Source organism: Ambystoma mexicanum, chromosome 5q (genome assembly GCF_040938575.1).
Source record: "Ambystoma mexicanum isolate Mex_15411 chromosome 5q, UKY_AmexF1_1, whole genome shotgun sequence".
Lineage (NCBI taxonomy): Eukaryota > Metazoa > Chordata > Amphibia > Caudata > Ambystomatidae > Ambystoma > Ambystoma mexicanum.
In genome coordinates, this window is record NC_090933.1 from 427,971,989 (window position 1) to 427,995,575 (window position 23,587).

The 23,587-nt window shown below is 41.8% G+C and overlaps 1 protein-coding gene across 1 annotated transcript in view; it reads left to right on the forward strand.

Annotated features, from left to right (window-relative positions):
- The window catches only part of LOC138498271 (histamine H3 receptor-like), a 185,741-nt gene that overhangs the window by 60,903 nt on the left and 101,251 nt on the right, over window positions 1-23,587 (forward strand). The gene's annotated exons all lie outside the window — the stretch shown is intronic.

Sequence of the window (23,587 nt, forward strand, 5' to 3'; positions counted from 1 at the left end):
ACGTAGTTCTCTGCGTGAGTACTGCCGTCATAACCGTTCCATTTGAGTGCAAAAATAAAAAGAATTCCTCCGAATAATTCGGAATCCCTAACACTGGGGCTGTGCAAATGGCCTTTTTCAGTTCATCAAACCCTTCCTTCATTTCCTCAGTCCATACAATCTTTTACTGACTTGCTTGAGCCTTTTTCAGGGCATGCAACAATGGCCTTGTGTATGAACTATAATCAAATACCCATGCTCTCACATGACTACACTGTCACAAAAGTTGCTGCATGTGCTTTACTGTGTGCGGTTTCACTGTTTTCAGATTTGCCTCAGCCCTTTCAGGTGTGGTTTTATTTCCCTCATGCAAAATGAACTGACCTATGGCAATACTGCAATTTTTGTTTGTCCACCTTATATCATTTCTCGGCTAAAATAATCATTAGCTGAACTGAGTCTCATCTGCACTCTTCTTCTGACACGCTGCAGATCAAAATATCATCTACGTATTGCAGCACAACACTTGGCAAATAAATATTGCTTAAGTCCATCTGCAGGACTCTATTGAAAATCGATGGGTGAGACTCACAGTACCCCTGGGGTAATCTTGTGCTTTTTAACTTAGTCTGTCTGAACGTAAATGACGACGGATCTTGAGAATCTTTATACAATGGCATTGAGAAAAACGTGTTTTTCAAGTCAATCACAGTGAAATATTGCGCCTCAACAGGGATACTACATATGATCGTCACTGGATTAGGAGCTAGAGAAAACTCTGCCTCTACAATCTGATTAATTGGGCACATGTCTTGAATTAAACGTCACAACACACCCCCTTCAATTTTTTCACAGAATACACTGCAGTATTGCATGGTGACTCTGACGTCACTAAAATGCGTTGATCCATCATGGCAAATATCATCTTAAAACACCCTTGTCTGCCTCTCGAGACATAGGATACTGTGGTGTTCGAGGTAAAATTGCTCCTGGCTTCAGTTTGATCTTCACTTCTCCAACCCCCTTCAATAGGCCTACGTGATAAGGGCCCATGGTCCATAAAGAAACTGGCACTTTTGACATGTCTTCATCCAAAATGCAGGACGCTGTCTCACTATTATCATTCTCTATTGGACCTCGCATCGTTCTGCCCTAACCCAATATGTAATGCTCATGTCAAACACCACTTCGTAATCAGATGGGTCATCTTTAAATATGTCCTCATCAGTGACATCAGTTAATATGTAACCCTCTCCAATAGCAATTACTGTGCTCCATGATTTGCCTCTATCATCAAATCCTATAAGCATAGCCAAGACCCCTCGTACTGCAGCTGCTTGTAACTCTAAGGGAAAAATCCTTCCCTCCTCTTCGTCCATGGGAATCTCTGGTTTAAAGAGAAACTCATCATGTATTCTCATGGTATTACCTACTAAACAAGGCAGCCATGTTAGCAGAATACGTTCCACATAATGAAACACTTCTAGTTCTAATGGTACCCCTCGTATGGCTATGTGCCCCGTAAATGCCATGATAAATTAATTCACATTTTTAAATAATGTATTCCTGGCATTGATCACACTATGCCTTCATCAGCAAACAAAATTGTCATATTTAGCTTCATCATTAAATCTCGACCCAGTATATTCACTGGTGTCTGATTTGAATACAACAATGGAACAGACATATTGCATTCTCCTATAGAGACTGGCAATTCTTCAGTGAAAGGAACTCTACTTGTAGCTCCTGTGAAACCTTGAGCATTCCTGGCATTACCCAATAATAAACTTTTTCTCTCCCGTATACATGAGCGAGTTCCATCCGTGTCTACCAAAAAAGAAAAAGATCTGCCTCCTATTGTGACGTAAACCCTTGGTTCCTCTTGGGGATTTGGCATTACTGATAGTACTGAACAAATCATGTCACCCAGTGAGCTGTCCTATTGTTGGTACATGCTTATTCCTGTGCCCGTGAAAGGATTCCCACCCTCGAAGGTGAAACCCCCTATCCTAAGAGTCAATAACTGTCCCGTGTTTGCGCTGTGCTGTATTTGCATGGGTGCATGCTGTGACTGCCCTTATGGCAGATTCAATGGTGCTTACTGTGGTTACAAGGCATGTTGCATTCTCAGCGCTTCTGCTTGATACACTGTCTGATCTTGGGCAAATCCATCCCTACGTTGTGGGCTATAAGCAGGTGGATAAAGGCCCCTCCCTCTTGAGAAAGGCCAATTCTGCACATTCCCTTGGCTCCCACATGTAAGTTCCCTTGATTATTCTGAAAACCTCCTCTTCCGCTCTTCCGCTCAGGTTTCCTCTTCCGCATGGTATAAAGCCATTCCCTACTTGATCGAACTGCCATTGGTAATTCACCTGTGGCATACCTGCTGATTGCTGTGATCATGACCCTACTCCACTAGTTAACATTGCCCCTTCGATTGCAGCATACTTCGATAGCTTTTTCTTTACCAACTTAGCCTCCTCAAGCTTCCTACCTTCTTCTTTCTTTTGTCTCTTCTCCTGCAACTATCGGCAATGATGCGCAATTGTCAATTGCATTTCTGGCCATGGTTTTTTCTCCATACCCACCGGCTTCTTGAGCAGTCTCTGCACCTTGTCTGCCAGCCCTTGACATAATATATGATTGAATACAGCGATAGATTTCTTTCACGGTTTGTGCGTTTCCAAGCTCCACTGCTCTTGGAAATTCTGAATGTAAATAAGCGGATCCTCCCCTTCCTGCATCTTATGTGTCATTATAGCTCCCATATCTGACATATCAGGATACTGTACTCAAAGCACTTTCCAGACTGCCGCTCTACAATTATTTAACGGTGCTCCATCATGAGCAGTGTTCTGGGCAGTGACACCTGTGTTTCCTGCTCTCAACCAAATGTCATCAGCTCTCTACCCAAATATAGCTGCTAGAAGACCCTTAATGTCCCCTATTGCTAATGTAGAACCCGAGCACCCTGAATTCCGTCCGGTGGGCTAGCAGAATTCCAGTCCAGAAATCTTTGACCAGATCCCTGACGGGTCCATTCCAAACAGTGGTAGTGAGTATCTATAGCATAGAATTTTCCTTAGCAAGTATCTTATTCATAAGTAATCCCATCCAAACCCTTCTATCATATCCAGAACTGCATTGTAGAAAATGTTTTGTCTTTCTTGAATCTTTCTCTCATCCCTATAGTCCTTTGATAATAGTAGTGTTAAAATCATCTTTGCGCTAATATATTTGCTGAAGAAAGACAAGCGTCTCGGCAGGTAGAAACCATACAGAGGCGTCGCTGGGTTGGTGGCTGTGCTGTCGTGTAGCTTGTGGCTTCATAGACTCCCTAGTGTAAAGAAATATTGTTTGTAACGTTCAAAAGCGCATCTTTCATTTGCAAATTTTGACTCTTTCTGAGAAAAACTGACCTCTACTAAAACCTTCATAACTTCTGTACCGTGTATGATAGAAACATAATTTGAGTGTCAAATTGAAGCTAACATCCTCAGCTTTCCAATTCCTTCTAGTTTTTCTGCACGTGTAAAACAGCTGTTCCTTGCACCCGACCTGAGAATTAAGTGTTCAATCTGCTAGTGACTCAATAATCATTGCTAGTGTTTATTTGATACCATACAAAGCAGCTCACACTAGTTTTTAATCCAATTTGGTGAATTAAATCAATTTTTCTGTGTTTTTAACCATCCATTCAAAGCCACATTTAAAATATTTTGACAAGTTGCAATCATTCCTGTTTCTCTCTGTGTCTGCTGGGGGAAATTGGGATTGAAACTGTATTGAGTGTGTATTCCTGAAACCTGTTTTCTCTCCTTCCATCTCTTTATGCTGCGTATTGGGGGGGATTGAGTAGTGTGCAGGGGGAAAGAGTGACATTGCATTTGACTGAACCCATATGCTACATTATTTTTCCTATCCATACTCCTTCTGATTAAAGAGATTTATGATTGTAACATCACCCCATTGGTGATCATTGTATAAATATTAAACAGCCTGCTTCCTGGTTCAGCGAGACCGGGTGGGGGGATTCAAAAAGAGGGGCATGATATAAGGGTACATCATTAAGAAATAAAAGAACTTATAGACATAAATAAATAATTAAGGGTTCCAGCTGTGCATCACACGCTCGGCATTGACGTAGGTGGAGTACCAGGTTGAAATCACTTACAGCTATTCCCGCCTTTGTATACTCTTTTTTTTGGCCTTGTCTTCTTTCAATTGTTTCTCTCTTTCTTTAGCTTTCTTATCCTGTTCGTCCTGATCTTCCTTTTGTCTGACTTCCTTGATGCTCTTTCCATCAAGTTTGAGCAATATCTGACCGCCCATCCATTAATTCTTTACGAGCGCTACCTCGTCAGCTTTATCCTTCTATTTTTTCCATCTTTTTATTTCTCTCTCTATATCTAGAGACATACCTGGTCATTCACTTCTCTCCTTGTCCCGTGGAATTTTAAGGATCACATCTCTTTCTGGAGTCTTTTCGGGACTCTCGTTGCTGCTACATGCAGGCGATGTATACGTCTGGTTACTCTACCCCGTTGCTGCCTTGAGCTCTCTCAAAGGATATAATCCTTCATCTTTCGTACTATCGCCATTTACTTCAGGTGCGGTAGGGGGAGAAGAAGGCTCTTCACCTCCCTCTTTGCAATGGTAAAGCATCCAGTCCTCAGGAGGCGGGTCTTACCGTTCCTTCTGGTACATTTTCCAGAGCTCTAAGCTCGCTAACCTCTTCTTTAACTTTTTTTCCTGTATATGCTGCATGCAAACATGGTGTCATATGCTGCAAAACTACATTGGACAGCGATCCCCCTTGTGGCCATGACATGAACATTTTATCTGCCATTCCAATAGCCCATTCTGCACTGTCCTGCTTAAGCTTGGATGCGTGTTTCGGCAGTTGTATGCACAAGTATGTTAGCGGGGTAATATTCTCCATCATGACTTAGTCACAATTGACTGTCACTACTTACCGTTATCTTTTACACAAATAAATGCTTTCCAAAAAATAATACAATATGAGTGTGCACCAATCATTGCAGCTCCAAACCTCTGTGCCACGTTTACTTCAGTCTACCTATTCACTGAACGTTATCAGTCAACTTATACAAATAAATAATTACATTTCAAATATCAACGTTTCCACCATACACCCTCTACAATATTCGGACAAACAAACAAATTGACAGACTGGCCGGCCCACATATATCTCCGTCAACCCTCCTCGTGACTATTTCTGCCCCTAAAATGACTCTGATGGAGTATGAGCTGTCCTCTTTAACGACCCTTGGTAGTTCGTAGCCTATATATGTCCACTTGGACTTTAGGATGAGCTCCTTCTCAATGTCCTTGACGTAGGTCCCCAGACTAACTATATAGATTGCTCCTCGTCTATATACCTTAAACTGTGACGCTCATAGTGTTACACTATTTTGCTCCTCACCTTTAAATAAATAATAAAATACCCCAATTAACCAACCCTTCGTTACTCTATTCCTGTTATCACTCTTCCCCACTCAGTGCTCATTCAGTTTGCCACCTCACTCAGCCTACTCGCCATTTTTGTTTTCGACTGCCGACCCTCGGGATCGTCTCCTCCTCAACCAGCAGCTTCAACCTTCCTGCCGCTCAGCTTCCTGCAGAAGTCGGGAAGGGATTCTGCTTGCAAATGAGGTACCGTCCCACCTGTACTTGCAAGGTTTTTTAAACTAACGCCTGCTATCTACAGGGAGCTTCATGTTCCTCCAACTAAATGGCGGAGGACGTCTGATATTTCCGGGACCCCAAAGCTTACAAGGTCGATGGATTTTTAACCATCAGCTCTGCTACCATATGAACTGGGGTACCTGACCCAGCCCTTTAAGATGAGATAGCTATACTTTGAGATGGATGGAGATGCAGAATATACTCAAACATCAATAATCAAACTGACTCAGGAAGTTGACAAAGCGCGTCTGTTTTAATATCAATTATCTAAAACAGGGAGTTACAACAAATATCAACATATTCGCTCGATCTTCTCACTAAATGCGTTACATAAAAAAGAAGTTCATATAGTAAAAACTTGTCATCATTGCCGTCAATCTGCGTGGCAAACTACAAAAATCTATTTGAGAAGCTGATGGACTTACAGGGAACATCTAGGTGTACATTCCATACTTGTCAAGAAAGGTGATTGGGTATCTAACATCAGGTGCAACTAAGCCCTCCTCTAGTGCAGGTCACTATGAACGTCATCAAATACACAACGTCCCATTGGTTATACAAACTATAGGGCTCTTTATTACGTGGCCCTCTATATTTGGTTGGCACCCTTGTACCCCTCTGTAATATTCCAAACATGTAAGCAGCATACAGGCTGGCACCCAGGTGCTGGTGACCTGGTCATAACCATAGCTTCCCACCAGTTAGCCTGTCATCTATCATCACTCTTGCAGTCTGCTAGTCAATTAAGGCGTTTAGCTTGGCCTTGGAAATGTCCCTTGCTCTGGAGAATATGAGGGACCATAGGTATATTCTGTCTTCTTGGTTTCGATAAAGTTCGTCCCACTGTCTATTTCCATCTGAACACATGACTGCAGACCATGTTTTTGAGTCTTGCTGCATTTAAAATACTATTAAATTATGAACTGCTGATCTCTTCAATGTTCTCGCTCCTCATCTAAGACAGAATTTTTTTCTTTTCACACATTCTGTAACTGTTGTATGCACATTCATGCCCACTGTTGGCCTTGATTTCCTGGTTTTGGGCCAACCAAGGAATTCTTTGATTTACCTCCATGGTTAAGTTTTCGATTTCTAACTGCGAGACACTGAAAAGCCTTTCTGTCTTCTGGGTCCAGCTCTGCTAAAGTGCGTTCTGTGGAATCATCCATAGTTCATATCTTCCTATGCATATACGTTGGCGCATCGCCGCAATCTATTCACTACATAGCCAGCCTTTATGAATACTTTTTCTACTTGTGTTGCTGCTTCTGTACAATTATAAAAATGACTTGATATCTTCTTCATTATTTCTGTAGCATGAGCAACTTCATCTCGAGCCTGAAATGCTGCTCATCTTTAACACCTCCTCTTTAGAGCCCAAAGACTTGCTCAGTTTTCACACTTAATCTGGGATTTCATTCAAATGGCTATCGTATTGTCGTGAATACATGCAAGGCTTTCTCAATGGGAATCTTACTTCCAGGATACTCCTTGGTATAGGTATTTTCACAGGTACTGCACATGTCTCACACTCTGGCTCCCAACATATAGGCAGCATGTGGGGGAGCTTTGGGTGGGGGTACTTGGCTGCACCTCTACAAATGCACCCCTAACAAGGGCCATAATAGGAGTGAGAATTAATTATTGTGGAAGCCTTCTCGTTGGTGTAACCGATAACAACCTTTCTAGGCTCCAAGTGACACAGAATCATACGGTCAGGGTTGTGGCTGGCCTTAAGCACAGGGATTATGTGATGATAGCCAGGAGGTCATTGCATTGGCTCCCTGTGAGGGAACGCCATAAATGTATGCTGCTAGCAATCACACTCAAATGCAGGTTTGGCAAGAATCCTGTATACCATAAACAAAAACTGTGCGCCAAACAAAATACACATACTCTCAGATCAAGCAATAGCAATCTACTTGCAGTACCACGTGTGAAGTTAGATTGAGCTTGTAAACGCTCATTCAACTACCTTGCCGCAATGTTGTGGAATGGCCTTCCTAACATTCTTTGTTTGGAGACTTCTATTGAAGTTTTTAAGAAAAACTGAAAATCTTTACTTTTACTTTTACTTTACATAACCTGCCTGCTCCATCTTGGTCTCTGTGCCTGATTGTATCCCCTGATTTTAACTCTGCATTTTATTCTTTTTTCTGCTTTTATATTTACTCTTGTGCTTTATATTAGATGTGTGTTATGTTCTTTCAGTCCCTCTCTCTTGTTATCTTTATTTGTTGACGGCACCTATTCATGCTTAAATAAATAAAATGGTAAGAGCACCCCCCTGGGAGGAGCCTGACATGTTTCTTTACGTAAGCTGGAACAAGAATTGTTACAACGCTCGACCACAGTGAATTCTGGTTTAAATACCAGCATTGAATGGGCATCGTTCTTGTATTTTCCTCCTGTGTACCTCAAATGATTGTTGCATGTCCAAGGGAGTTTATCTGCAGGCTGAGGCTCAGAAGCTGCGTGTCGCTGCTCCTATAACCAGTCGCTCCGTAAGTTCAATCTCCTGGAATTACCTTTGAGTCAGTCTTTGCACTATGTTTCTGTGTTTCTGTTTTTTACTGCATTGCTTTTCGCTGCAGTTGGAATCCACCAGAACCCCTGTCCCGGCTCACTCATTCTCCTTCATTTCCAAGTTCTCCCTGGATGCACACCAGTTGCCTGGCGACGGTACATACAACAAAACCTTTGTTCTGTTAAACCTTTTTCCCTTTGCCCCAGTTTCCCTACATTTGCTAACTATTCTGATCTCTTCAGTTTCCATAGCTTCTCACGTATATATCCCCTTACGGCATCTCCCCTGTCCTCCTCTTCACGTCCTCACCAGACAGCAATATTCCAAATGGCAACTACACACTGTCCCGATCCGCTCGACTCGGCTGCGACAAGGTAGGTTTCTCTATTTTTCTCTCTCATGCTGAACTTTATCTGCTTCTGTTACTAAACTTCTATTACCGGAACTCCAGCTCCACAACTCCGGTCTCTTCAGTATGGATCCATTGCATAACAGAACGGGACAAGACGCCCTGGACATTCCTGACATGTCCACTCCAGGGTAATCTCCCTTTCCTTTGTATATTCCTCCTTATCGCCTATCCTGGCAAACCTTAACCGCTTCTCCTCTCTCTATTGCACACAGAGTATGCATTGGGTAAGTCTGATTGCAGAAGAAGAAGAGCCTCCAGAACTTCTCCTCCCATCCAGAATATGACAACCGTCCAACAATCACTAGAAGACAGCACTCCTTCAGGGTTTTCTTCCCCATAGGGTTTCCCTGGGGGTTCTGTTCCCTCCACCCTGAGGAACGGAGTGGGGGGTGCAGGACCACTGGGGATTTCCTTCATTCTCACAGACAGCCCATCTGGTCGAGGTTAGTGCACGTTTCCTTTTGGCTTGAAATTATCTCCGAATTCTTAGCACAATTAGCACAATGTTTGGACAATGATAATCGAATTTCCCGAATGCAAGTTGAAGTCCTAAGGGGTCTTATTAATCAAACCCTGGCCATTTTATTCACGGATTCTTTCAAACAGAAATGTGTTCTATCTAAGAATAATCCTTTTGTAGCTAGTATTTCTTGTTGGCAAGGCTATATAGATGATATAGTGTTCATCTGGTCTGGCTCGTCAGAAATACTTGGGGATTTTTTTGACTGAAAACAACCTATGCGATGATAACATCAAATTCACGATGGAGTTGGGTAAAGAGCAGATCAATTTCTTGGATCTGATCATTAAGAACAGCCAAGGCACTCTTTGTAAAAAATCTACAGAAAGGAATACTCTCTTACACTTCACAAGTTTTCACCCTAGAAGTGTTAAAGATGGTCTACCTTATCGACAGTTCTTAGGTCTGTGACGTAATTGTACCAGTATACAAGGATTATTACCATCACGCAAAATATCTGAGCGTCAGACTTCATGCTTGAGGATACCGCAAGGAATTGGATTCCCATGCTCTAAAGAGGGCATGGTTCACACCGAGGGAGACACTTCTTACTCCCTGCATAAAACCAACCTAGGACAAACTGATATGTGTTTTAACACATAGCACAAGCTCTGTTGCCCTAAAAAAAAGCTAATTAAGAAGTGTTGGCCTCTAATACAACTGAGCCTTACACATGAACCCTTGCTGCTGTTTGCTTTCCAACGTCCTAAAAATCTAAAGGACAATTTGGTACACTCTAAATTTCAAGAAGGTTGGTTTGGTGCTGCCCACTGGGACCCATGCCCATTGCGTGGCCAATTCCCATGTGGTACATGTCAGTTTGTCGGTTTTCAAGGAAGATCAAGTCTTTTGATATTGGGGACAAGACATGGCACCTGAAAAATGTCACAAATGTGGCAAACCCACGAAAGTGGTCTACTGCATTGAGTGCTCCTTTGGTCTCAGATATGTGGGCCAAACAATGCAGGCTGTCCATCACTGACGACAGGCCTTGAATTCGCTGTAAAGACATCACAGCTTTGCTGGTTTCCCATTTCATGGAATTTCAACACTCTGCTGATGACCTATCATGGTGGGTGTTGGACATAGTCAAGAACGTACCTAGCCTGCAATGTACACTGCTCTTGAAAGAGCGACATTGGATATAATGGCTTGGCTCCCAAAAGGGAGGTTTTGAATGATTCACTAGTGCCATCAGTATGAGTTGTCCATTTTACTTTAGTTTCTAATTGTCTCTGCAGTCACCTGGGATCTCTCATCTATTAGTACATTCATTTGCATGTCACCCATTTGGGACAGGTAGATGAGAGTCCTTTCTTCGTGACTTTATACTCATATTGATATTATTCCTGGAGGTAAATGGCACCATCTTGGGATAGCTGGATGAGATTTATTAGCTTGTGACTCTACATTGATGTTGATATGGTTTATAGTCATAATGTCGACAGTCAAAATGTCGAAAAATAAATGTCGAAAAATAAAATGTCGACTTTTTTTTTCAATGCATTTTTTTTATATGGGGGGGTTCCCCCCCCCAACCCCCCTTTTTTAATTTTTTTTTTAATTTTTCCCTTTTTTTTAGCTCCCAAACCCCTAAAATAAATATATAATTAAAAAAGGAGAAAGTCGACATTTTTTTTTTCGACATTTTTTTGTCAACATTTTTGTCTGTCGACATTTTTTTTTCGACATTATGACTGCACACCGTTGATATTTATCCTAGATGCATATGTCTTTTCATGAGGAAGGAGATCACCAACATGTTTGCAGTATTACTTTTATTTCATGTGAGGTACCCACAGGCCCACACGTGGTATCTCTCATTCATTACTGTAGGGTAGTATCTCACTACCTTTTCAATCTGTGCCTATAGGATCAATATTTGGTTCTTTTTCATTATTACTTTATATTACAATCATTAGTTTTACTTTATTAAAAGGACATATGTATATGCCCCAGCATCTGTTCCAGTAGGTTAGCAGTGGGTCCCCCTTCACCCACTGTTTACTCACCACTCCAAGATGGCACCCATGTGTTTTTTTATGAAGCCACTTGAGTCACTTGTCTCACCTCTTCTTTCTTCCTTTCTAGAATCATCCTCTTTCTTTGACTCTTTGTTGTCAGGTTTCCATCCGGGGCGGGGTACTTCATTCCTTTCTGAGAGGAGTCACTCACTTCCGCTCTCACCTTTTCTCTCTTTGCCACATGGTCTCATTTGTGGTATCCCCCAATGCTCTGCCTTGTCCCCCATGCTTTTCAATACCTATGTTCAAGCACTGATCCGCCTCATCCACTCCTATGGGTTTTGCTGCTTCTCGTACGCCGACGACACATAGATCCTGGTCTGGTTGGACCAGGCAGGGAAGTCGTCTGGCCTTCGGGAGTGTCTTTCTGCAGTCGGGGAGTGGATGAATGTAAACTAGTTGAAACTTAATGGGGATAAGACAGAGGTCCCAGAGGACAGTCCTTCCTCTGAACCTGGGCGGTGGTCTTCTTTACTCTGGCCTTCCGCTTTGGGTGATCTCCCCACTCCGATGTCAACTGTCAATAAACCTTGGGGTGCTTCGTTCTTCTTCCCTGTCTATGTCCCCTCAAATAAGTGTGCTTTGTAAGGTGGGTCACATTATGCTTAGAACTCTGTGCAGGGTATTTCTGTTCCTGACTGCTCACTTAAGACCACTGGTGATAGTGTCATTGATCACAAGTTGGATAGACTACTGCAATGCGTTATCTGGCCCAACCTTTAGGGGTCAATCCACCGACTTCAACTGCTGCAAAATCTCACTGCACGTGTGGCAACCAACTCCCGTATGGAGCCCACATTAGTCCAGTGCTGCATGATCTCAACTGGCTTCCGGTTGCCCAGAGAATCAAGTTTAAATCTCTGTGCCTGGTTCACCGGGCAGTGTCAGGACATGGGGCTGAATATTTGAGGGAAAATTCTGCTGCTATTCCCTGGCTTGTCTACTCCGCCCGAGTGTGGTCAATTTGTTGATCATACCAAGAGTTAATCTTTCCTAAGTGGGAGGGTCGAGTCTTTTCGTTTGTAGTCGGCAAACTATGCAATGGCCTCCCCCCATGTCTGAGGGAGATGGAGAACCATCTCTCATTTAGGCGTGCTCTGAAAACCCTTCTTTTTTAGCTGATACTCTGTGCTATGACCTGGACAATCCTTGCGCCAAGATGCCTTCGGGTGAACGTGCGTGCTATAAATGTTTCTAGCCTAACACATTCAATGCACATAAGTTCTGCCGGCAGCCATGGTTAATGCAGAGGGCCTGCCTTTTTTGAAGTGTTTAAGGCACTTAATCTCTCTCCAATGGGCTTTGGACGCTCAAACAGCCATGCATTGACATACACATCCAACCCAGTCAAGCAAAAATATGACTAAACACATGGTTTCAAAATCTGCAAACTAGTATAATCGCATGGGTGCAAACATGTATGTAATGTTGTTATGTTATGTTGGTGATTTTCCACGCAGTTCAGGCATTACTTTGTAATAAAATGACTTATACATATGCTATGTCAGCTATGTGAAGCAGATCAAGGACACCCTGTGAGCTGGGCAGTGGTAGTGTTAGAAGAACATGCACGTCCTATGAATCATCTACATGACAGAACAATAGCGTAGTGGGCTGAGCACCTGCTCGAGAGACATTGGGCCTGATATTCAAAACCATTTTACAATGGCACAATTCAATTGGAAAACGCTTTGTAAATCATGACCATTGTATGTGAACAGCTGGTCACAAGATTAAAATCCTTTTCGACCAGAACGACTTAAACTTGTATTCACTAAACTCCAATAAAAGGAATGCAAATTGAGTTATTTCTGCAATCACTCTTTTGCCACTGGAAGTTTCCCCTCTCCCCTTAAGCACTTCCTTGTGCAGCCCCTCCTGAAGAAACCTTCAGCCGATTCTTCCTGTCTGGCAAACTACCGCCCGATCTCTATCCCTCTATTCCTGGGCAAACTCTTGGGAAAACTGGCCATCTCCCTGCTTACTCTTCAGATTGAATCTGTTGGTTGTCTCCATGACCATCAGTATGGCTTCAGAGCAGCCTGAGGCATGGAAACTGCTCTCATGAACACCCGTGAAGATCTCCTCACTAAACTCCACTCTAGCCTTCCTTCTGTCCTCATCATCCTTGATATTTCCTCTGCTTTCGACATGGTCAATCATGCCACCCTGATCAATCGTCTCTGTGAGAACCTGAGCATCATGGATCAGGCCTTAGCATGGCTGACCTCCTTCCTCTTGGACGTCCCTCTCAGTTCCAACTGGGGACCTTTCTCTCCACCACCTCTCTCTCCACATGTGGCATTCTCCAGGGCTCCAATCTCTCACCCTGGCTTTCTCAACATCTACATGGTCCCTTTTCCCACCTCATCTCTAGCTTCTCCTCTCGATTTCAGTGTTATGTGGATGACACTCAGCTCTTATTCAGGCTCCTCTCTGGCTCCTCTCCTCCCTTGCTCATTCCTGACTGTCTATCCGCAATTCTGGAATGGTGCACCTTCAACTATCTCTACCTCAATGCCAGCAAGACCGAGATCCTCCTCATTGGGAGCCTTGCTCTCGCTTTCCCTCATTCACTCTGCCTGCCCTTCTTTGGCCCTCCCCCTGCACCTTCCTGTGAGGCAAAATACCTTGGGGTCATCTTCGACCCCACGCTCTCCTTCTCTCGTCAAATCACGGACCTATCTAAGAAGTTCCACAACCAGCTGCACCTCTTCAGAAGTATTCCTCCTTTTCTCACTTTCCCGCAGAAGCTCATTGTCTCCAGAGCCTGGGTTCTCTCAAGGCTGGACTACTGCAACAAGCTCTTTCTCAACCCGCCTTCCTCTACTCTACGCCCTATGAAACTAGTCCAGAACCTGCATGACTTGTCCTTGGCCTCAAGCCCAGGGATCGTAATTCGCCAGCCCTGAAATATCTCCACTGGCTCCCGGTTGCTGCAAGGATCTAGTTCCAGACCCTCTCCATTGTCCACAAGGCTTTCTGGGGCCGGTGCCTGCACTACATGCAACTCTCTTCCTAGACATCTTCTTTCTCAAGCCCTTCGCTCAGCTACCTCCAACTCTCTGATGGTCAGCTGATTTTTGAGGCACAGAGTGGGATGTAGATCTCTTTCCTCTGCAGGGGCCTCCCTCTGGAATGGCCTCCCTGACCCTCTCAAACTTGAGGAGGACCACCTCAGGTTCTGGAAGCAGCTCAAGGCCTTCCTTTTCGCTTCTGCTTTCTCTACCTTGCTGACCCCCTGTATGCTGTGCTGACTGGTCGCCTGGCTACCTTCATAACCCAATGGGCACCAGGATCCCGCATGGCCTGTGAAAACCTGCATTGCCTCTGGGCCTCTGTGCACTTAGGGGTTGTATCTGTAACCCTACAATCCCCTGCCTCCTTGCACTACCCACAGCAGACTCCCCCGGCTGCACTTACTCAGAGCAATGCTGCCCTGATCGCACTTCCCCCTTTCCCTCCCTCTGGCACTTCTCCTCTCCCTCTCCCCCCACACTTGTACAATCTGAATGACACAAGGCCTAGTAAGATTGTTTTGTTCATGCTCTCTATGTCTCCCTAGCTTGTCTTGTGCCTAGAGTACAGGCGCATTATAAATGACTCATCATATCATATAATATAATTTAATATTTATTGTCAGCCCCAAATGACAATTTTGTGGTGTCAGCCAGCAGATGCTAAATCAGCTGAGTGTTACTATTGGTTGTCAATTACTGCAGAAGAGCAGTTGTGGGAGGAAGTCGCTGAGAGCCAAGTCACCTACTGAGCCCAGAAGGGAATATATTCAGTAACCTTCCTGAAAAGAAAGTCCTATGCAACCCACAAAGCAATGGCTAATCCATGGTTTATCAGTAGCCAAGTCACTGATCTTGCAGGATTGGAAAGGCTCTACATCTGAGGAGTGAATGGTGGGTTGGAAATGTCTTTGCTTGCACAATTGGAATGTCTGCACTATAATACTTTTGGACAGATGCATCTTCACAAAATATGGCCACCCTTTCTGTATTTATACAATTTTTTAACACTGTCCTATGTAATGTTGGACTTTGTATTTTTCTTTCTGCCTGTGAAATTCTGTTATCCTTCTTTATATTCTGCTGGGCTTGTTTTTGGCTTCAAGTCCTACTTTCAGCGCAATAAAGAGATTAGATTAGATCCCCAAACCCGACTGAGGGAGACCTGGAATGTAAAATAAGTTAGGGTAAGGGAACCCCTAACGAATGTGAATAAAGCTTGGGGAGGGAACCCCTGCAAGTGCTGTGATTGCGAGTTCAGTGCCTGGCTGAGGGAGATCTACGTTGAGTCAGGTACTTTTTTCTTTGAGAGGTCCGAGTCCAACAGAGGGAGACCTACAGGAAACCTTTTTTTGAACTATGATTTATTGAGAGGCCCGGCCTGACAGAGGGAGACCTATGCGAACTTTCTGCTTTAAGAGGTCCCGAGCCCGACAGAGGGAGACCTATGTGAAGATTTAATTAAACTGTAAAAGAACTTTGGTGACCTAGAAAACCAGTGACTTTAATGAGGAAGGCCAGGCGGGTCTCAACTCACATTGTGAACTGCTTCTTGATAACCTGAGCCAAAGTGTGTCATCCTGCCTATGGGTGGGGTGCCTTATTCCGTGCTGTCCAACGTGGGAAGGAGAGCTGACTCGGCCATCTTGATTCTTTATGTTATAACACTGGCTTTTCTTAGCATACATATTCCCCTTTACACACTGTTTGTATAAGAGATAGGGCAGGCATTAGGTTTTGTTTGTATAGGCCATTTTGATTTTGCAGAGACTGACTAGGACTGTGTTTTCTTTATTATTTGATGAGAGAGACTACTCCCATCATAGCTATAGGGAAAAGTAGGCGTTTTTCCAAACCCCACAAATCTAAAAAAGGTTTTGGAAATTGTATCTCTTGGGTCCGTGTCATACTTGTGATACCATGTCTTCCTTACATAGTAATCCACAGCCAAGGTGCAGAGCTCCTAAAAGAGAAAATAACCATCTACCCTCCGACAAGACCTCTCAGATCAAGCAACCACATTTGCTTAGAACCAAAACCATACAATAAAAGAAACATTTAGAGGATTATCCTTCTCTCACCTGGCAGCAATAACCTGGAATCACCTACCAAAAAACCTACGCAACACAAACGACAATCTGGAATTCAGAAAACTACTGAAAACTTGGCTCTTTACCCCAGAAACAGGAAGAAAGGACTAGGACACATGAACCCAATGGGAAACAAGAATCCCAAGGAGGAAACCATGACCCTTAAGTTAATCTTTCCTAACCAGAAAATGGGGGGATGCCCGACCACCCATGTCCACATACCGCTAATCCACAGAGTACACCTAGGTAGGTAAGATCATCACACGGGATAGGCAGGGAGGGATCAGAATCCTCTAACCTAAACATCCCCAACCCTAGGGTGGAGGAATACACTGGCATAAGCAAACTACATATACCACTAGAGTAACATAGAGGAAAACTGCCACTCCTCAACAGGCCTGCCAACTAGGCAGACAAACTACAATTCCAAAGATACTAGATAATCATAGTCTCGTGCCAAGTTGAGTGCTGTTTGCTGGCTCAGCTAACCGGCGGCAGCAACAGCAAACCCTTCACCTAGCAAACCCTTCACCTGTCTAAGCACAAGTCTTTTAGTGTTAGTATGTTTGTGTCACTGGTGCAGTTTTAGTATCCATTCTGCTGTATCCTGCAAGCACCTATCTGCCCTCGGCCATTCCCAGCCTCTTTTATTTTCTCACGCAATTCAATTTGGTTCCTGCAGCCTCTTGAACTGCGATGGCGAGCTTCCTGCAGCATCCGGGAAACGCTGGCGAGTATTCGCTCACTCAGCATATGACCGAATGGGTAACTTTTAAAGGACCCGGTAAGAAGGTGAGACTGTGATAGTCCTATACCCCCGCGAGTGAAGCACTTTGTCCTAAGTAGCGATGTTAGGGATGCGTGTGACCATGTAGTGACACTCATTCATCACGTCGTATACATATAAGCTTAAAGACAGAACCCACATACTGTGCTCAAGCGTATAAGTATTCTAGTGAGGCAACACATATGGTGTAAGACAAGTGTACGGCACAACACCGAATATCAAAGAGTGAAGTGCAAAAACTAAGGCAGAGATAACAAACGAAAATCTGCCAAAAGATTGCTGAGTACCTCACATTGTCGCACCCGATATAATCAAAGCGTACCTGCGAAGTTGAATAATAAGTGCATTCGCCAACTTAGAGTCAAAAAAAATAATACCAGAGTGGATGTGCGATCCGTGCACAATGTATATTACAAAAAATGAGTGTGAATATGGAGAACATTAAACAGAAGATTGCAATGCATGAAACACTACATAATAGACATATATGCATTCCTAAAGTCATCCCTAAACCCAAAAAGACCGAAGCAGAGAATAAACAAATGACTGAATACTGTGGTAAAATTCAATCTGTCTCCGCATCGACTAAGGAATCAATTAGAATATACAAAAAAGGAGTAAGTGAAGAAATCGCAGAAGAACTCACAAAAGATTTGGGTTGCCTTAGCAGCAAATTACTGACAGTTGTAATGTGCTGCGCTACTATACCACAAACCATAATAGATAATAAACATATGAGTAGACATATGAGTACGTTAGAGGATCTGAAAACAGAAATAGTAAATAAACTTGACCCCCATGCGAATAGTTTTCTGCCCGAAGTAAAAACACTTAATGTAAAGCCATATGAGATAGCAGTAAGCACAGTAATACATGATGTAGTTCATGTCAGAACTATAGATAATTAACTCCTACCAAAATTGACCTATCACAATCTAAATTAGTCGAATATGATAATGTAGAATACACAGGAATTGCACAAGAGATGTCCTTTTGTGATGCCAAATATATACTGAATACAAATGATGAGAACACGATAAAAAGTGCAGTCAGTTTCTTTGAAAATCATGCAACTACAATTAAACATAGTTTCGAATTTACGAAAACATTACCATTTCCTAATTCAGGTGATACTACAGAACCAGGCTTACTCAAGATATAAACTCATGTTTATGATAGTAAAATAACAAAGCAATCTGTATTCGAATCTACACCTGCTAAAAAGAAACACGATAGGCGTGCGAGCGATACTGATAACAGTATGTCGTCAGAAGAAATGTGGCAAGCATTAGGACATCTACTTACCATTTCAGTAGCGGAATGTGAGCGGCTGGAAGCCAAATTAGACATCCAATCCTTACTGGTTCATGAAAGCATAAAAAAGAAATCCGTAGTGCTAAGTAATCAAGCCACTAATACGACTAATAGCAAAGGAGTTAACATACAGGAACTGGTTACACCTAATATGGTTGAAATAACTGAGGCAACACATAAGAAACGTAATAAAGTAAGTACACATTATGCTTTCATGTATAACAATAAAATTAGATTACGTAAAAAGTGAACCTACTTGAGGAAAACATCCAAAGAAATGGTTGGCATTACTCAGAAAAGGGCAGGAAACATATCCATAGATACCACAGATATAGACCCAGCATCAACAGGGCCTGTAACTATAGAGTCAAATGTAGCCGCATTCACTAATGATGACATTGTAATGGAATCTGTAGTTGCTAAAGGAATAGGAGTAATAGCTGAGGAACTACCTAAAATAGGAGATAAAATGGCAAAAGGAACTCCAGACAAACGTGGTCAAGGTACCATTTTGGATTTATGGCCCAATACGACTAAAGGAACATCTCCGAAAAAATATGTAGCAGAAAAACAGAACTCAGATAAGTCTGAGTTAATGTTTAAGGCCCTGCAATTCCAACAAGTACAACAGGATACAGAACAAACACTGTTAAATCGCAGAGTTGGAATTTCAATATTACACTCAATAGTACCACTTAGTTAATTGAATACTCAAGATATTCGGTTGGTAGACCAAGTCGAAATGCCAAATCTGTATATCACTAATGTATGCTTTGTATCCGACCAGACACTTGACTAAATATGCACATTTTAGGTAGATTTACTGTGCCTTGGTTACCACATAAAGACAGTATATATACCGCAAGTGAAATTATTAAATGTGTTGAGTGGAGAAGGTGCTCTCCCCAAAAATGATATAATGACTGAAATACCTCCAAAACAAAAAGGAATATCAGCTAGAAATCAAGAGAAACATAAAATGACACTTGTTGAAGAACCAACAGCAACTCAAAAAAAGTGGCAAAGATGTAAGTCTAGAGGTAATTCCAGATGGCTATTGGCATTTTCTATCAGTACATGACTGACAAAAATCAATCACCATTATGTATTCCTGGAACACTAGAGGCCACTCCCACCTATTTGAGGAGGATGGCTTGATAAACTATATGGGTTTACAAGAAGCCTGGCTTATTGATGAAGTCTTATTCGATGGTTGCAGCACCATGCATCAATTTGCATCAAAAGGCAACAAAGGCAGATCAAAGGGAGATTTATTAATATCAGTTCAACCCCCATGGAAGATCGGTCCAATCAAAAGGTCCTTGGAGGAAAGCTATCCTGTCAAAACGTGGTGATCATATTGATAAATATCTATAATGAACCAGGTATGATTGAAACAAAAACTAATGTGAAAGCAGTCAGTGCCATACTTAAATTGTTTAATGACCATTATCCTATATGGTTAATGGGAGATCTTAATGCAAATATTGGCACGCTGCCTTTAAATGAAAATAACTATAACCAAGGAACGGAACTGTTGGAGTAAAATAAAAGAAACAACAAACAGGGACAAGTATGGTATCGAGTATTAGCTGCCAACGGGATGATAAAACTAAATGGTTTTACACTAAATGATAATAGAGCAGCCTTCACACATATTGAAGGTAAATCAGCTTCAATATTAGACAATGTTTTTACTAATAGTAGTGGCTTAGTATTTCTGAAAGATATGGGTATTGTAGGATGAGCAGAAAGCGACCACCTCCTGTTATGTTCCCTATTAGAATTTCCGCTTAACATCAGTAATACTGTGGAATATGAGGCGAATGGCGACATATATATATAAATTAATCAAATAATCACATACAGTGGAACCCACACAATTTTGACAAAGTGAATAGAGCAGTTGCTGAGCTGGTACCACACTTTAATAGCGAGAAGCAACAGAGACTGCACAACGCAGTTAAGGTGCTACATGATTTCACTGTTCTGATGTAAAATATTCACAAAGAAGTAGAAACTAAACATGAATATAAATCGTCAATGGAAAAATCTAATAAGATCTTAACAGCACTCAAAGGCAATGATAAGATTATTGCGGCTAAGAATGTGATGGGTAAAACAATTTCCATGACAATTACGCAGAATACTGGTCAGGATAATGCTTCGATGGTAAAAGTGATAATAAAAGCTGCCAAAAAGAACTATAGAGAGTGGTTGAAAAACCATAAAAAAGAAATTGAGCAAGAAATATGGAAGAAACTTGCCAATACGGCTATTCTGAATAACTCTATAGGAATATGGCAATTACTACAAAGTGATCATACGCGCAACTTGACTATTAATTGCATATCAGAAGCTAGATGGGGAGAACTCATAGCAATGAGATTAGGGCGATCAGATCCAGAAACGGTAGAATACCCTTTGCCATGTGAAAAGTGGAAGTGCAGTGCATCTATATCTGACATAAAAGGTATTATCGAGCGCCTAAAGAAATCCTGAGCCGCGGGTCCAGACAGGACATGTCATTCCCTATTGAAAATAAGCCCAGAGCTATGGGCGGAAGCGCTACACTTGTTATTTTCACAAATAGGCGATACAGCCCACATCCCACAAAGTTGGAAGACTAGTCACATATTGACAGTCCACAAGAAGGGATCATGGGCAAATCCGACAAATTTCAGGATGCTAGCTATGCTAGACATTTCGTCAAAAACTGTTTGCTCGCGTGTTATCGAAAGAACTAAACACGTGGATTAGTGGTGACCTCGGCGATAGAACACTCATGGAAAAGGAGAAATCTAAATGTATATAGTGCATGCATTCATTTCTCCGCCGCTTTCGACACTGTTATCAGAAATCAATTGTGGCAGAAATTAAATAAGTTGAAGATCCCACAGGGACTACTAAAGATGATTATGCTGCAATATTCTGATACCAATGTTAGAGTGCGCTTAGACGCAAGAGTCAAACAATCTAATCGGATAATTACTAGATGTGGTGTGAAACAAGGGTGCATGATAGTGGCCGTCCTTTTTAATCTATATTTAGCGGCTATACAAGAAGAGTTTGCAATCACTCAGGCAAATCCTGTTAAAATTGGTAGCGTAATGCTAAAATGGATTGCCTATGCAGATGATTTGCTAATCCTGGATTACACACCCTTTGGTCTCCAACATATGCTTGATACATTAGCAGCTTATGCGAAAGTAAATGGTCTTAAGATAAACATTGAGAAAAGTAAAGTAATGATATTCACAGTAAACACGAAACCCAAAAAATCTGTATGGAAATTAGAGAATTCACCTCTGGAATAGGTGACTGAGTACACATATCTGGGTCTAATCATTGATGAAAAACTAAATTGGAAACCTCACTGGACAGCGCTCGAATTGCGTTGTATGATGTCAGTTAACGCATTAAGCGTATTTATTGGGAAGAATGGAGGATACTCAGTAACAGCAATACTGACAATATATAAGGCAAAAAATTCGAGCTGTATTGCTATATGCAGCTGTCATATGGCGCCATAAATATGAAAAGTCCTTAGTATCATTTGAAGCGAAAATGTTAAGGAAATTAATGAGACTGCCACAAAACATATCTATTGAGTATATTTATTTGGAATTTGAGGTGAAAAGTGTATGGGCATTTTATGTATGTCAATGTGTGATGTTTTATGATCAATTATATACCCAATCTACGGAAACAATAGTTTGGAGGGCGAGTCAAGTATTGGTACTATGCGGGTGTTACGTAATGGTGTAGAGGCTTAATTTGCCCTATAGGCAAAATTGGTCTGAAAAACTGGTTGAAAAAGAAACTGGAAGAAATAAGCTGGGAACAAAATCTAACTGACCTGGCATCTAAAGCACACAGCAGAGAGTATTGTATAATTGGAATGGAAAGAACAAAATTACCTAAATATGTCATTGCATACCCTAGTATGAACACGTTCCAAACATACCTGCTGCTAAAATTCAATACTTCAGAAGCTTTAGAGACTACAGGAGCTAAGTCCGGTATGAGATATGAAGATAGGCTGTGTAGATTATGCAGAGGCGAGATGATAGAGTCTATACGCCATCTGATAATGCAATGTGGTAGCTTATTCAATCTATGTACACAATAACTGAAAAGATATAATAATCAGATCAATGTTTTAATGATTGATGAAATTTGGCAGAAATTTATGTTGGTGATGATATAAATCTAATATATCTTATAACAATATTTTATATGAAGATTGTGGCAATTTTAAGATGTTTGTTTTAAAATATGTGTGTTATAGACTGAGTAGCTGTTTGACAGGTTTTAGAAGAATTTTTGTTATTTTTAACTGTGACTTGTTTTTAATATTTTGTAAATGTCATATGTATATACAAAGCCTTGTGGCTAAAAGTATATTATCACAAATAAATAATCATAGGTGTTGACCACAGAAAAGCAAAGACAAAGAGGTAAGGAAAACCCACTAACACAATTCTCAACTTTCTGCATACACTTCTCATACAGAAACTCGCACAACCACCTCTCGGCACAGCAACCCGCACACACTTCACCACATTGCAACAACAGACTAACAACACATAACCTGCCAGTACAGCACATGGGAATTTGCACAGACCCGGAAATAACACTTAAGCTCAGCGAACGGTGCAAACCGAATTGAAGCTGCCAACATCAGAACTTTCCCTTTCCCTTTCCCACTACAACCTACTAGCGCCCAACTCTGCCCCTTCTTCACACTTTGTTTTTCATATCCGCCAGAGCTCCTGCAGACCACTCTGTGGTGACGGTAAGCGGCACAAATACCTTTAACATTAACATAAATACTAGCATTACAGATTAAGGGCCTGATTTACAAAAGCCTTTTTTCAATGGGGAAACCACTTTGAAAAACGCTTTGTAAATCAGGCTACAAATTTCCTATTTTGAACAATTTCCATTTGCACTTTGCACTTTCTGATTTAAACAGGAATGGTACCCAACGCACATTATTGTTCACCATGCTACCAAAAGGCGGGATTATGTTTAATTTAACCTAAAAGGAAATAGAGAAGAAGAAGGCAAGTTCTATCTTTTCACCACAGGCTTTGTTAATATACAATAGAAGCAGTGCATAACATGTAAAGTGCTAATAACGGCAGTGCCCTGTATAACAGGAGCAGGACATCCAATATGTATATACAAGATAGACTTGTGTCC